At 39.1% G+C, this 12907-nt stretch overlaps 1 long non-coding RNA gene across 1 annotated transcript; it reads right to left on the bottom strand.

Moving 5' to 3' along the window:
- Nucleotides 1-6767: 6767 nt before the first annotated feature.
- LOC148006753 (uncharacterized) lies at nucleotides 6768-12545 on the bottom strand. The gene is made up of 2 exons (XR_015678293.1): nucleotides 11943-12545; nucleotides 6768-11110 (listed from the first exon to the last, which is right to left on the bottom strand). It is a non-coding gene; the product is annotated as an uncharacterized LOC148006753 (long non-coding RNA).
- Nucleotides 12546-12907: the final 362 nt, after the last annotated feature.

The following is a 12907-nucleotide window of genomic DNA, read 5'->3' as shown; positions in this document are numbered from 1 at the left end:
GTGCTGTCAACTTTGGAAAAAAGTATCCCTGTTTGCTGTGTTGAGTTGGCACTGTACAGAAATTAACAGCCATATTGGTCTAGAAATGTTGAACTTAAGTTTTTTCCATTTGTACAGGGGTAACACACTGTATTAAATATGTAAGGTCTTAAAAAAAACTTTTCAAAAAGGAAAAAAGGATCTTATTTGGAAATAAAAGACATCTGAAATATGGAGTGCAAAAGTACTCTAGTAAAAAAAAAAAAAAAAAGACTGTAAATAGCTGTGAGAACATCCCTGGAAATTATTCTATATATGTCAGTAGGAACAAATCTAAAAAAAAAAAAAAAAAAAGAAAGAAAGAAATAGTAGAGGAGTGTGAAATTAGAGCTGTTAGTGTGCACATCTGTGTTAAGAATAACCTTTACATTAGATTTGATTTAACATGAGCTCAGTATCTGAAATGCAAGCCTGTACTAACTACTGAGCTGAGATTCCACTGAGACGCATCCTGTGGAGAACATAATGAAAGACAAGGCTGTGGTCTTGTTAACAAGGAGGTTGAGCTGTGATTATGATACCATGAATGAAATAAATAGACATGACTACACCCACCCTTCCCTAAAGATCAAGATCAAGCTGGTATTTACAGAAGGTTCAAAGTCATGACATTTTCTATGGTTTAGAGACTTCTTTCTCTGAGTATCTTAATCTAGGCTAGTGCCTAGCAGTTTAAGAGCATTTGGTCACATTCAGGTAAGTGTTTAAATAATAGTAACATGAATCAATCGATTGCTCAACACCACAGTCATGTGATGTTTTGACCCCTTTTACAGCCCACTCAAGTGATATGAGATAGAGCTGGGCTCTGTTTTGGATTTTGGAAGCAGTTGGTTTTAACACATTGCAAATGAAACTTTCATAAACACTACATTGCACAGAAACAAATCATAGCTAAAGTGGTAGCATTGTACTCATTTATATCCTTCTATGTGACTATTCCCAAAGGACTTAATGTAGCACCTTCTTGTGACCTATTTTTAAGTAGGGGGTCATCTTATTTCCATTGCTTTTGAGGATAAGGGGGACAATCAAAGATTTCCAACAGCTGTAGAGGCACAAGAGCAATCCTGGTATGCTTTCCAATGTATCACAGTTCCATCCCTCAGCTGAGCCTGAAAGTTGAGCACAGGAGGAAATACTTGAACTTTGTCTTTTTACTTGTCCACTTAGTTGAATCGTCCATCCTAGAATCATGGTCTTTAAGAGCCAGGACCTGTTATTATTTATATCAAACTTAACAGATGAGAAAACTCCAAGGGTATGAAGCCCCTACGAATTGTCATTTTATCAGTCCTTGCCCATTCTCTGGTATTGCCAGCATCAAGGCCCCTCCTCATCACACTTTCAAAGGCTTTCTAACATTTAGACTAGTAGTCATCCAACCGCAGGGTTCTGACTCATTTCACCCAGGAAGTTTTCCATGCTCTATCATATGGTAAGAAAATTTAAGGATGATGGATGTACTTTGGTATTCATATAGCAAGCCTAACTGTATGGGTGAGTTTTGAAATTTTTTCTTTTAAAGTCCTGAGTTACACTGATTCTAGAATATAGTAAGAACTGCTGTAGTATCTTTGCCTGAAAAAAAAATATGTGTTTATAGGGCCACTTTGACAAGACCATATAGTCCTCAGATATTTGGGCAGTTGCTGTGACTATTTCTGTGAGTATGTGGGCAAATTAATTTAAGACTGCTTCTTTTTTTTAATTTTTATTTATTTTTAAAATCATTTGCTTTACATCCTGCTCACTACCTCTCTCATGGTCACCCCCTCCCACAACCTTTCCTCATCCCTCCTCCCCTTCTCCTCGGAACTGGTGAGGGCCCCTGGGAATCCCTATACCCTGACACTTCTAGTTTCTTCAAGACTAGGCACTTCCTCTCCATCAGAGGCCAGACAAGGCAGCCCAGCTAGAAGAACAATATCCCTCCTACAGGAAACAGCCTTTGGGATAGCCCCTGTTCCAGTTGTTTGAGACCTACATGAAGACCAAGCTGTACCTCTGCTAAATGTGTGGTCTAGGTCCAACCCGTGTATATAACTTGGTTGGTGGTTCAGACTCTGAGAGTCCCAAGGGTTCAGGTTAGTTAACTCTGTTGGTCTTCCTGTGGAGTTCCTATCCTATTTGGGGCCTGCAATCCTTCTCCTTACTCTTCTATGGCTATTGGTGTTTGTATCTGTCTGAGTCAGCTGCTGGGTGGAGCCTCTCAGAAGGCAGCATGCTCCTGTCTGCAAGCATAAAAGAGTGTCATTAATAGTGTCAGAGATTGGTACTTACCCATGGGATGGACTCAAGTTTGCTTGGTTATTGGTTGTCTATTCCCTCAATCTCTGCTCCATTCTCCTGGGCCTGCATTTATTGCAGACCAGATAAATTTTGGGTTAAAATCTTTGAGGGTGAGTTGTTGTCTCTATCACTTCCCCTGGGGTTTCTTTCTGGCTACAGAAGGTGGCCTCTTCATATTCCAAATCCTCAATGTTTGTGAGTCACAACTAAGGTCATGCCCATTCATTCTTGGGTGCCTCCCTTATCCCAACTCTGTCTCATCCTGGAGATGTCCCCTGCCCCACCTTCTCATTCCCATCAGTTGCAGATTTCCATGCATTTTTATGGCCATCTAGCCATATCTCCTGTCCCTCCCCTCACCTAATACTGAACATACACACACACACACACACACACACACACACACACACACACACCCATTCCCTGTCAGGAGCCATACTAGGTCAAGCTAATAACTAGTTGGTGAAGTTTCTGAGATGGTCTCCTTTGGATTATAATATAATCTGTGACAGATTTGCTCTTAGGAGGCAAGGCTATAAGAGAATTCATTTTAGGGAAAAAATTCCTGCTCTTAATATGCTTTTCCTGTTATTAATAAGCATATATAACAAAACTAGGTTTTAGGCCACCCCTTTGGAGCAGATCTCTGCAGATCTATGAAGATGTACTGTCTTGTAGTGATGTTATCCAGTCAAATAGATGACTTCTTAAGTCTTAATGATAATCCTCTAAGAATCAAACCTGCAATGAGAACTCTGCCAGTTTCCCAAGTGTCATCTAATTGCTCTTAGATAGTAACCAGACTTTCTTTTAATGAGAGTACATTCAAAGATGTTGTAAAACAATTAACAAAAGGTCATAAAAAGGGAACTAATGATTTAGTGTAGATGCTAAGACAGAAGATAAAATATTGATTAGGGGATTGGGGATTTAGCCCAGTGGTAGAGTGCTTGCCTAGCAAACGCAAGGCCCTGGGTTCGGTCCCCAGCTCCAAAAAAAAAAAAAAAAAAAAAAAGAAAAGAAAAAAGAAAAAAAGAAAAATATTGATTGGGTTTATCTATACAAAACTTCACTAATAACCTAGTTATGGTTTAAACCTTCAGTGAACCTGTGGAGCTGTGACAGGTGATGGACATTTAGCCAGATAATTACTCCTAATGGTTATGCATACAAACATTCTCTGTTGTAAACTTCTTTTTCCATTTATAATATGACTTTTTGTGTGAACTTGTGATGAACTTTTCAACATGTGATCATGCATTCTGATATATAAGTACCAAGGACGAAGAGATGAAAGTCCAATAGAAAAGAATATTTTCCCTTAGAATAATTTTCCCTTGGTAGAATTTTTTGCCTTTTCCCACTTAGAACAATTTTTCCCTATCCCCACTTAGGATCTTTCTGCTTTTCTCCTTAGATAGCTTTCATAGGAACATTTTTTTACAAGTTAGTAATAAATGCTATAATCACATTTTGAAGTGTCCCTTTTGTAGTCTGAAAGTTAGAGCCTCTGTGCAGTTCCTGCTGAGATAGAACAAAGACCACATTACTTAATCCCCTGCTGTTAGGCTACAGGTGTCAATCTTCTAAACCAGCAGCCTTTTACCCTCAGAAAAAGCCAGAAAGTTTTTAGGACTTTTTAGAACTTATCACCATTTCAGTACAGTTAGAGAGCTAGAATGCCCAGAGATCCTCAGACTTTAAAGCCACTCTAGAGCCCCACTCTATGCCCCCACCACTTCCCTCTCCAGGCCAGGAGGCTCCACACAATTCCCCTCCCCATTTCCTTCCCTCACAATTTCCTCCCTCCATCTGCCTCTTAGGATTATTTTATTCCCCCATCTAAGTGAGATTCTAGCTTCTGTGCTTGGACCGCTTGGACCTTCCTTCTTGTTTTGTCTCTTTTGGTCTCTGGAGGTGTACCATAGTACCTATATTTTATGGCTAATATTATAAGTGAGTACATACCATGCATGTCATTTTGGGACTGAGTTACTTAGAATAATATTCTTGAGTTCCATCCATTTGCCTGGAAAATTCATAATGTCTTTGCTTTTCATAGCTAAATCGTATTCCATTGTGTAGATGTACTACATTTTCTTTATCCATTCTTTGATTGAGGGACATCTGGGTTGGTTCCAGTTTCTGGCTATTACAAATAAAGCTGCTAAAAACGTAGTGGAGCAAGTATTTTGTGGGAAGTTGGAGCATCTTTTGGGCACATACTCAGGGATGATATAGCTGGGTCTTGAGATAGAACTATTCTCAGTTTTCTAAAAACCTCCAAATTGATATCCAAAGGTGGTGTAAAAATTTGCACTCCCACCAGCTGATGAAGTCCCTTACTGAAGATGTCCCTTACTCCACATCTTTGGCTGCATGTGCTAGCTCTTAAGTTTTTGACCTTAGCCATTCTAATGGATGTAAGATGTAACCTCAGAATTGTTTTGACTAGCATTCCCTGGTGAATAAGGGTGTTGAACACTTTTTTGTGTGTTTCTCAGTCACTAGAGATTCCTCTGTTGAATTAGCAGTGTACCCCATTTTTAATTGGGTTACTTGGGTTGTTGGTATCTAACTTCTTAAATTCTTTGCAAATTTTGGATATTAGCTGTTAAACCAGCACCATTTGCTGAAGATGCTTTTTTTCCTACAAAAGTGTCTATTGTATGGTTTTGACTTCATTATAAAAAAAAAAAGTGTCCATAGGTCTGGGGGGTTATCTCTGGATCTGAGATTTGATTCTATTGACCAATGTGTCTGTTTCTGTCCCAAGAGCATGTAGTTTTATTACTATTGTCTGAAGTACAGTTTGAGGTCAGGGATGGTGATTCAACCAGAAGCTTTTTTATTGTTCAGAATTGTTTTCACTCTCCTGGGGTTTTTGTTTTTCCAAATGAAGTTGAGAATTGCTCTTTCAAGCTGTGTACACATTGTGTTAGAATTTTGATTGGGATTGCATCGAATCTGTGGATTGCTTTTGGTGGAATGACATTTTCACTATGTTAATCCTACATCTCCATGAGCATGGGAGATCTTTCCATCTTCTGAGGTCTTCATCTTATAATTCCCATCATAACATGAAAGTAATACAATCATGTACTGAAAAGAACAAGTACTATTACATTCATAGTCAAGAGCCGAGAAGAATAAAACAATGCACATATTCGTACTCAGCTTGCTTTCTCTACTCTTTGGTAGGTCAGGATCCCTTGCCAAGGGAATTGTGCCTCCTATAGTGGGCATGTCTTCCCAGCTCAATTTAAGTAATCAAGAAAATTTCACACAGACATGTCCACAGAGAAACCTGATATAAATAATGATGCTCTTGCTAGATGATTTTATTTTGTGTCGATTTGGCAATTAAAACTATCATTTTCTTATCTTTGCATCAATAACAATTCCCCTATGTTTAAGAATGTATTGATGTTTTTCTTCACATGCCTATTAGTTTGTATAATGCATTTATGTTTACCCAACTATGTAATTATTTAAAACTGTTCTATTTAAATTACAATTTAAATCACAATTAAATATGCTCCAAAAATTGGACTACCAACAGTTCTAATTTGTATTCTCTTAATGTAAGTCATGGAAAGTGATGTGATTTTACTTTTGAAATCCTAAAACATGACCATGAAATCCTTTCAAAAGATGCAAAGAGCAGTGCTTTCTTAATTGTATGGGACTCCTACAAAAACATGCAATTTAATAGCTAATCAAAGCTTGTTCAGTAAGGCATTTGATAATTATACATCAAGATCTTCTTTTACTTGAAGAATCATCATGACTGGTTTTAAGAATAAAGTGTCATTTGTTTACTTGAACAATCTGGAATTCCAAATCATCAGAAGCACTCCACATTAAAATATCACCATTTACGCATCCAATAATTCAATAATTCATTAGTTCCATAAATATCCCTCCACCAAAAGATCCTAGAAATTGTCATCGGTGCTGCTACGAACAATAAGTTTGTATTAATGAAGCAGCCTTGAACCGCCCCAACAAAGTCAAACATCTAATGAAGACACAAACATCCAGCAATCTGTAATGAATGAAACTCAATTAATGTGATAATTTGTCTCTAAAGTTGCCTTTTAAAGTGTCAAGAATGGGGTGGCTTAAGACAACAATCACACAATAATTGGAGTGAAGGGCATGAGATCAAAGTACATGGAGAGACACGCCCTGGCTTATGACTCTGACAATGACCTAATTTGTGATACTCTTCATCCCTTGGCTTCTAGGTGCATCTCTCCAGCACATGACCTTCCTTCTTTGTGTCTCCACACCATCCTTCCTCTCAGAACCTCTCTGTTTCTAAATTTCTCTATAATGAAGGCACTGTCAATTGTAGATGAAAAGTCTGTTGCTAATGACCACACTTCAAGTCGATCGTTTGCTGAAATAAATTCATCCTGAAGCATTAGAAGTTAGGACTTCATCATATCTTTATTTAGAAGCATACATTTTGCCCTGTGATGATACATCATAACCAGACATAATATGTTTTGGACTCAGTGGGAGCACTAAAAGTAACCTGGAATATCGATTTCACACTAAGTGAATGGAGCAGGACGAGTAAAGGAGCCACAAAGTAAGAACCAAGGACCAAGAGCAAAGACGTAGGCTGGAGAGGACAGAAACATTACATGCAAAGGCCCTGTGGTGGGGAAATCTTGATTGCTAGAAAGAAAATAAATAAATAAATAAAAGTAACAACAACCACAACAACAAACAAGAAAAGCAAGCAATCAGCCAACAGCAATAAGCCTAGTGACAAACTAGAGGACAGGAGCCCAAGATGAACCAGTAGATCTTGCTATACTTCATTCAGGAATTGTCAGCAATTACCAAAAGTTAGTTAAAGATACTCTGTCTACAAAGGACTCAACCAGGATGAGTTTTATTAGTACACATCAGCAAGTAAATGATGCATGGCACAAAACAGTGGTTCTGAACCTCTCAGTCACAATCACTTTGGAGGTCAAACAATTCTTTCACAGAGGTCTCTTAAGACCATCAAGAAATACAGATACTTACATTATGGTTCATAAAAATAACAAAAATATAGTTATGAAGCAGCAATGAAAATCATTTTGTGCCTGGGTACCACCACAACATGAGGGACAGCATTAAAGGACTGTAGCATTAGAAAGGTTGAGAACCACTGGCATAGAAGGAAGGAAGCTAGAAACAAAAGCAGGGAAAGAAAGCCAATATAAATGTGAATACCAGTAACATTGTAGGCAACTCAGAGGATCATAACCTGTGCTCATACTCAGAATGGTTTATACTAGCAAGCCAGACTGATCATTAAGCTGTCTAATTACTGTAACAGTGGTTGATGGGTAGTCACTGTCATAGTTCTCCAATACACTAGTGGAACCTTCCCTAGAAGGCCCCAGAGTTTCAGAAATAAAGAGTATCTCATGATTATGATTATGAGCCCAGGATATCTTGCATCAACTCTATCACATGCTTTTCTCTATTATGATTGGGACATCTGGGATGTGCACTTCACAATAAAGTTTCAGATATGATGGGCAGACATAAATTTAAAGAGACATACCATGTTTTTATGTGCACACATATACATGTATGCAATTATGTATGACTTTATATACACAGCAATATTTTAAATGTAATTAGTGTAAGCTCAAACTTTAATTACCTCATGTACCTGTCTTCGATATTCTCTGACACCTTAACCTTTACTGAAAAATTAAAAACATTGACTGATAGAGGATGTTTTTGGAAGATAAAGACCAATGTAGCAGGAAATTTGTTTGAAAACATAGAACAAAGGAAAGAGAGAGAAAGAGAGAGAGAGGGGGGAGAAGAAGGAGGAGGAGGAGGGAGAGAGGGACAGAACGATGGAAGAAGGAAAGAAATGAAGGAAAGAAGGAAGAAGAGAGAAGAAGACAGACATACAGACAGGAAGACAGACAGGTAGACAGGCAGGCAGGCAGAGAGGTAGGCAGGCAGGCAGGCAGAAAGCATGCCAAGAAAATGCTACAGTTAGCCAAGATGGAGGCTGGTAAGTGTCCCATACATGTGCATTTTTATTCTTCTGAAAATTTCTCGCTGTTGGTGAACTCTTCTGTATGTCAGACTCTCCTCAGATTTACAGAGATTCTCCTGCCTCTACTTTCCGAGTGCTAGAATTCCAAGTATGTTCCACCGCACAGTCTATATATGCAAGGTACATTAATTACCCCTCCTTGTTTAGTTATCTTTGCACCTTGGAAAATTAACTCACTGTAGTCAGATTTCAGAGACATAAAAGATTATGACTTTAAAGAGGGGAAGAGAAGGGGAGACAGGAAAGTAAGATGGCATTTTAAAAGGAAGGACACTTCCACAGTATTCGAAAAAAATATGCTTAGGAATCAAGTATTGAGGAACTGATTGCCTAAAATCCTGCCTAGATCAGAATCTGTCTTAGATATTCTCCTGTAGGCCCAGGCTTAAGGTCACTGTTTTACATGTCCTTTTATGCCCCATTCTCTTCACTTGACATCCCAGCACATGGACTTTCTCGCCACTTTCTAACATCATTCTATTTAGAAATTTCCCTTGAATTTCTTTGGCTTGATAAATTGCTCCCTTTGCCTTTTAGACTGTACATTCTTATGTCTTACCTGATCATACCTGACCTTTGAAGTGTCCTGCTTTCTCCAAATATTACTCTATATCCCATCTCCACAAGGCACACCATAGCTGGGTTTATTTGTGATGATGTGTCTCCCTGTAGCTTGATTCTGCCCGTGGAGATGATCATATAAGTAAAAACCTTACAATAACAATACTTACTCTCTAATTCTTGACCACAAATTTTCAACGTCAAGCTGTACTAGTTCATGGGTACTGGAGGAAATAGGAAAGCAGTCAATGTGGATCAGAGACAAGGAATGAGAGCCTGGGGCATTACTAGGGATTAATGCTGAAGCCTATACTGGAGATGACTGAAATTGCTACTAAAGGCCAACAGAGAATAACAGAAGGGATTTGCTAGAGTATAATATAAGCAATCAGTCATACAATACAATATCAGTAAATTATTGTTTTAAAAATGAAGGAATGGGTCTTGAAGAGATGGCACCATAATTAAGAGTCCTGCCTGCTCTTCCAGTGAACCTGAGTTGGATTCCAAGTACCCACATAGTGGCTCAAAAACATCTGTAACTCCAATTTTGGGGGATCCAACACCCTCTTCTGGCCTCTTTCAGCACTATATGCATGGGGTATACTTATATATATGAAAGAAGAAGACCCAAGCACATAAAAGAATTAAATAATTTTAGAAAGAAAATGAAGAACTAATAAAAGTCAGGATGGATGTAAACAGAGTGAACCACTGCATAGAGAACACACAATGGGTTTGCTGAACTAAGCAAGTAGGAAAGGAACCTCCTTTCCTACATGTCTTTGTTTGCAACTACATGGCCAGGATTTGCTACAGTTAAATGACTAGTCTATACCACATTTAGATTCAAGTGTGGGTGGAGAATTCAATATGCGATGGTACACACAACTTCCATTGACTAAAAACAGAACTCTGGAATTCGGAGAGAGTAGTTTAAACAAGGGATGGATTGTGCAGCTTTGAAAGCAAGATGGGTGATTGACAGTGTATCAGACTCCATGATGGACAGTGCGTAGATGCCATTTCCCAGCCCTGTGTGTCAGCTGCACATCAAAAAGCTGAGTATTATGGTATGCCTCTATGCGTGGGCCCAGACGTCACATGTAGCCTGGATTGCCTCCAGATGCACCTACTGATTCTTTCCCCCATTTTTCAGTTTATTAAAATTGTCATGGGAGTCACTTAGTTTTGCTTTCATAAAGGGTTTAATGGAAATAACTCACAGAGTAACAGCAACAGAGATGACACTTGTACCTTCCTCCATTTTTGTCTTAATTTCTCCATTTCATGTCCTCCTCTTGCTGTTGAATGCACACATGTATCTCTGTCTCCCTGTAGACCGTCCTGCCAAAACGAAGTCAAATTCCAACATGGCACGAAAGGGTAAATCCTGTTACAAAGCAATAGTTTTGGGTTTTTTTGTGAAGGTGAACTTTTTTGTTTAATTATTACATTACAAATACATAAAGAACTCAAGATGGCTTGATGGCATAATTTGCATCCTTTGGTGAACTGTAAGGTGCTGAAATAGAAAATGCAGCCAAAGAGCTGTATTTATCCACTTCCGAACTTAATGGCCACACTTTTCTTTTTACCCAGAAGGTTTTACTGAGATCCTTTTTTTTTTAAAATCATAGCCGGTGAGACTCTCTGAGATTTTTCTCAGAAATACATGACAGTCAGCACATGCTCTCCTTAGAATGCAGAATGTTTCCCCTCCCAGGCAAAGATTGCACAAATACCAGAGGATCCTTTGCTGAGTGATTTAGTTTTAAGGGGTTAAAAAAATAGTAAAATTCTCCTGAAACAAATGAACTTTATAATCTTTTCCATCTGAGATCCAGAAAGTTTCAGCCATGACACGAAATTCTAAAGGCTACAGGGGGACATGAAAAAGAACAAATTCCGGGGCTGAATTTTCAAATAACTTATTTGCAGGGTCACAGCCAAGCTTGTCCCTGGTGGACTGGTGCCCCGGGGAGTCACACACTATCCTGTCATTTCTCAGAGGTGGCTTTACAAGCTCCGCTGTCACTGTCTTCAAAGTCCAATTGAGTTTTCCACAAATGATCTTTGTGTTTTCCTTTTAGAACAGGTTTCATACATTATCTGCTGCATCTTCTTTTCCTGTATTGGAGAGCAGAGTTGGACTTAGAGATGTTATCGTCCTTGTGTACTGTCATCGGCTCTGCTAACATCTTCCTCCTTTTGACAACTTCTTAAAATACCATGTATGTCCTGACACCTCTGCTAACAGCACACAAGCTTTGGATGCCAGACTCCTTCATCACCTCAAAGATGGACAGATAGATATTATGTCCAGAGTTCACTTGTACACAGGGGAGATACCATGCTCCTGTCTCTCAGTCCATTTCCATGCAAAGTAGCTTTATAGAGATTCAAATTAAAGAAGACCTACTTGACAGAACACAGGAACATGACTTAAACACAAATACTCTTCGTAGGGTTATGAAAAATTTTGACTTGCTATTTTGAACTACATACGTAGGTGGAGGTCTACTTAGTAATAGATTATAAATCTTTGGTATATGGGAAGAAGATCTGTACACAGTTGTACACATTAGAGTAATTTACAGAAGTACAACATTTAATTCCATTTTTTTCTAATATAAAATTTCCCTTGTAGGATTGGGAAATGGCATGGGGTAAAAAACATGAGGACATGAGTTCAGGTGCCTAAAACCATCATAAAAATCCAGGCATGACCACATGCATGTCTGTAACCCCAGCACTGCTCGTGAAAGGGGACAGGGAGGATTGCCGAAGCCTGGTGACCACCAGCTTCTCTCCAGGTTCAGTGAGACACCTTTTCTCAAGAAAACAGCAGAGAGTGAATGAATAGGACACCCAAAGTCCTTCTCTGGTTTAACCCTCACTCTTCCATGAACACAGGTATTTTTAGTTCTCTTCTGTCCATAACTAGCCATGTTCTCCTTACCTCAACTTTTCACAAAGGGTGCCTCTCCTCCCCTTCAAATGTTCTCTTCATTTTCAGTAAATTACAACTCCAGCCATTACTGCTAAAGACTTCTCCAAAGAAACATTTGCAAAAACTTCTAAGTCGAACCTGTCCTCAGAGGACTTTTGGGAAGAAGCGTCTCTGGAAAAGATGAGAACAATGATCCTCCTCCTGAAACGGTCTAGAGTCCCAGTGCTCATCCTGGCCTCACATTTTTTGCATCTTGGCTAGCAGTAAAACTTCACTCTACACAAGTCAGTCTGGACTTCCAAGTTACTGGGAGTTTTTTTCCATTTTTTTATTGGTTATTTTAATTAATTACATTTCAAAGGTTATCCCCCTTTCCAGTTTCCCCTGCACAATCCTCCTATTCCTTCCTCCCTCTCCATGCCTCTATGAAGGTGCTCCCCAACCTGCCCACCCAGTCCTGACTCAGCACTCAAGTGTTCCCCTATCCTGGGTCCTCAAGCCTCCCACAGACCAAGGGGCTCCCCTCCCAGTGATACCAGATAAGGCAATTCTCTGCTACATATCCAGCTGGAGCCATGGGTATAAATGTACATATTTTCTGTATCCATTCCTCTGTTGAAGGGCATCTGGGTTCTTTCCAGCCTCTGGCTATTATAAATAAAGCTGCTATGAACATAGTGGAGCATATGTCCTTGTTATATATTGGAGCATCTTTTTGGTATATTCCTAGGAGTCCTCAGGTAGAACTATTTACAGTTTTCTGAGGAACTGCCAGACTGATTTCCAAAGTGGTTGTATCAGTTTGCAATCCCACCAGCAATGGAGGAATATTCCTCTTTCACTACATCCTCGCCAGCATCTGTTGTCACCTGAGTTTTTGATCTTAGTCATTCTGCCTGGTATGAGGTTGAATCTCAAGGTTGTTTTGATTTGCATTTCTCTGAAGACTAAGGATTTTGAGCATTTCTTTAAGT

The sequence above is a fragment of the Rattus norvegicus genome, chromosome 2 (genome assembly GCF_021556685.1).
Source record: "Rattus norvegicus strain SHRSP/BbbUtx chromosome 2, alternate assembly SHRSP_T2T, whole genome shotgun sequence".
NCBI classification, from domain to species: domain Eukaryota; kingdom Metazoa; phylum Chordata; class Mammalia; order Rodentia; family Muridae; genus Rattus; species Rattus norvegicus.
Note: the sequence above shows the minus strand (reverse complement) of the source record. Positions and strands in the feature narration are given on the sequence as shown.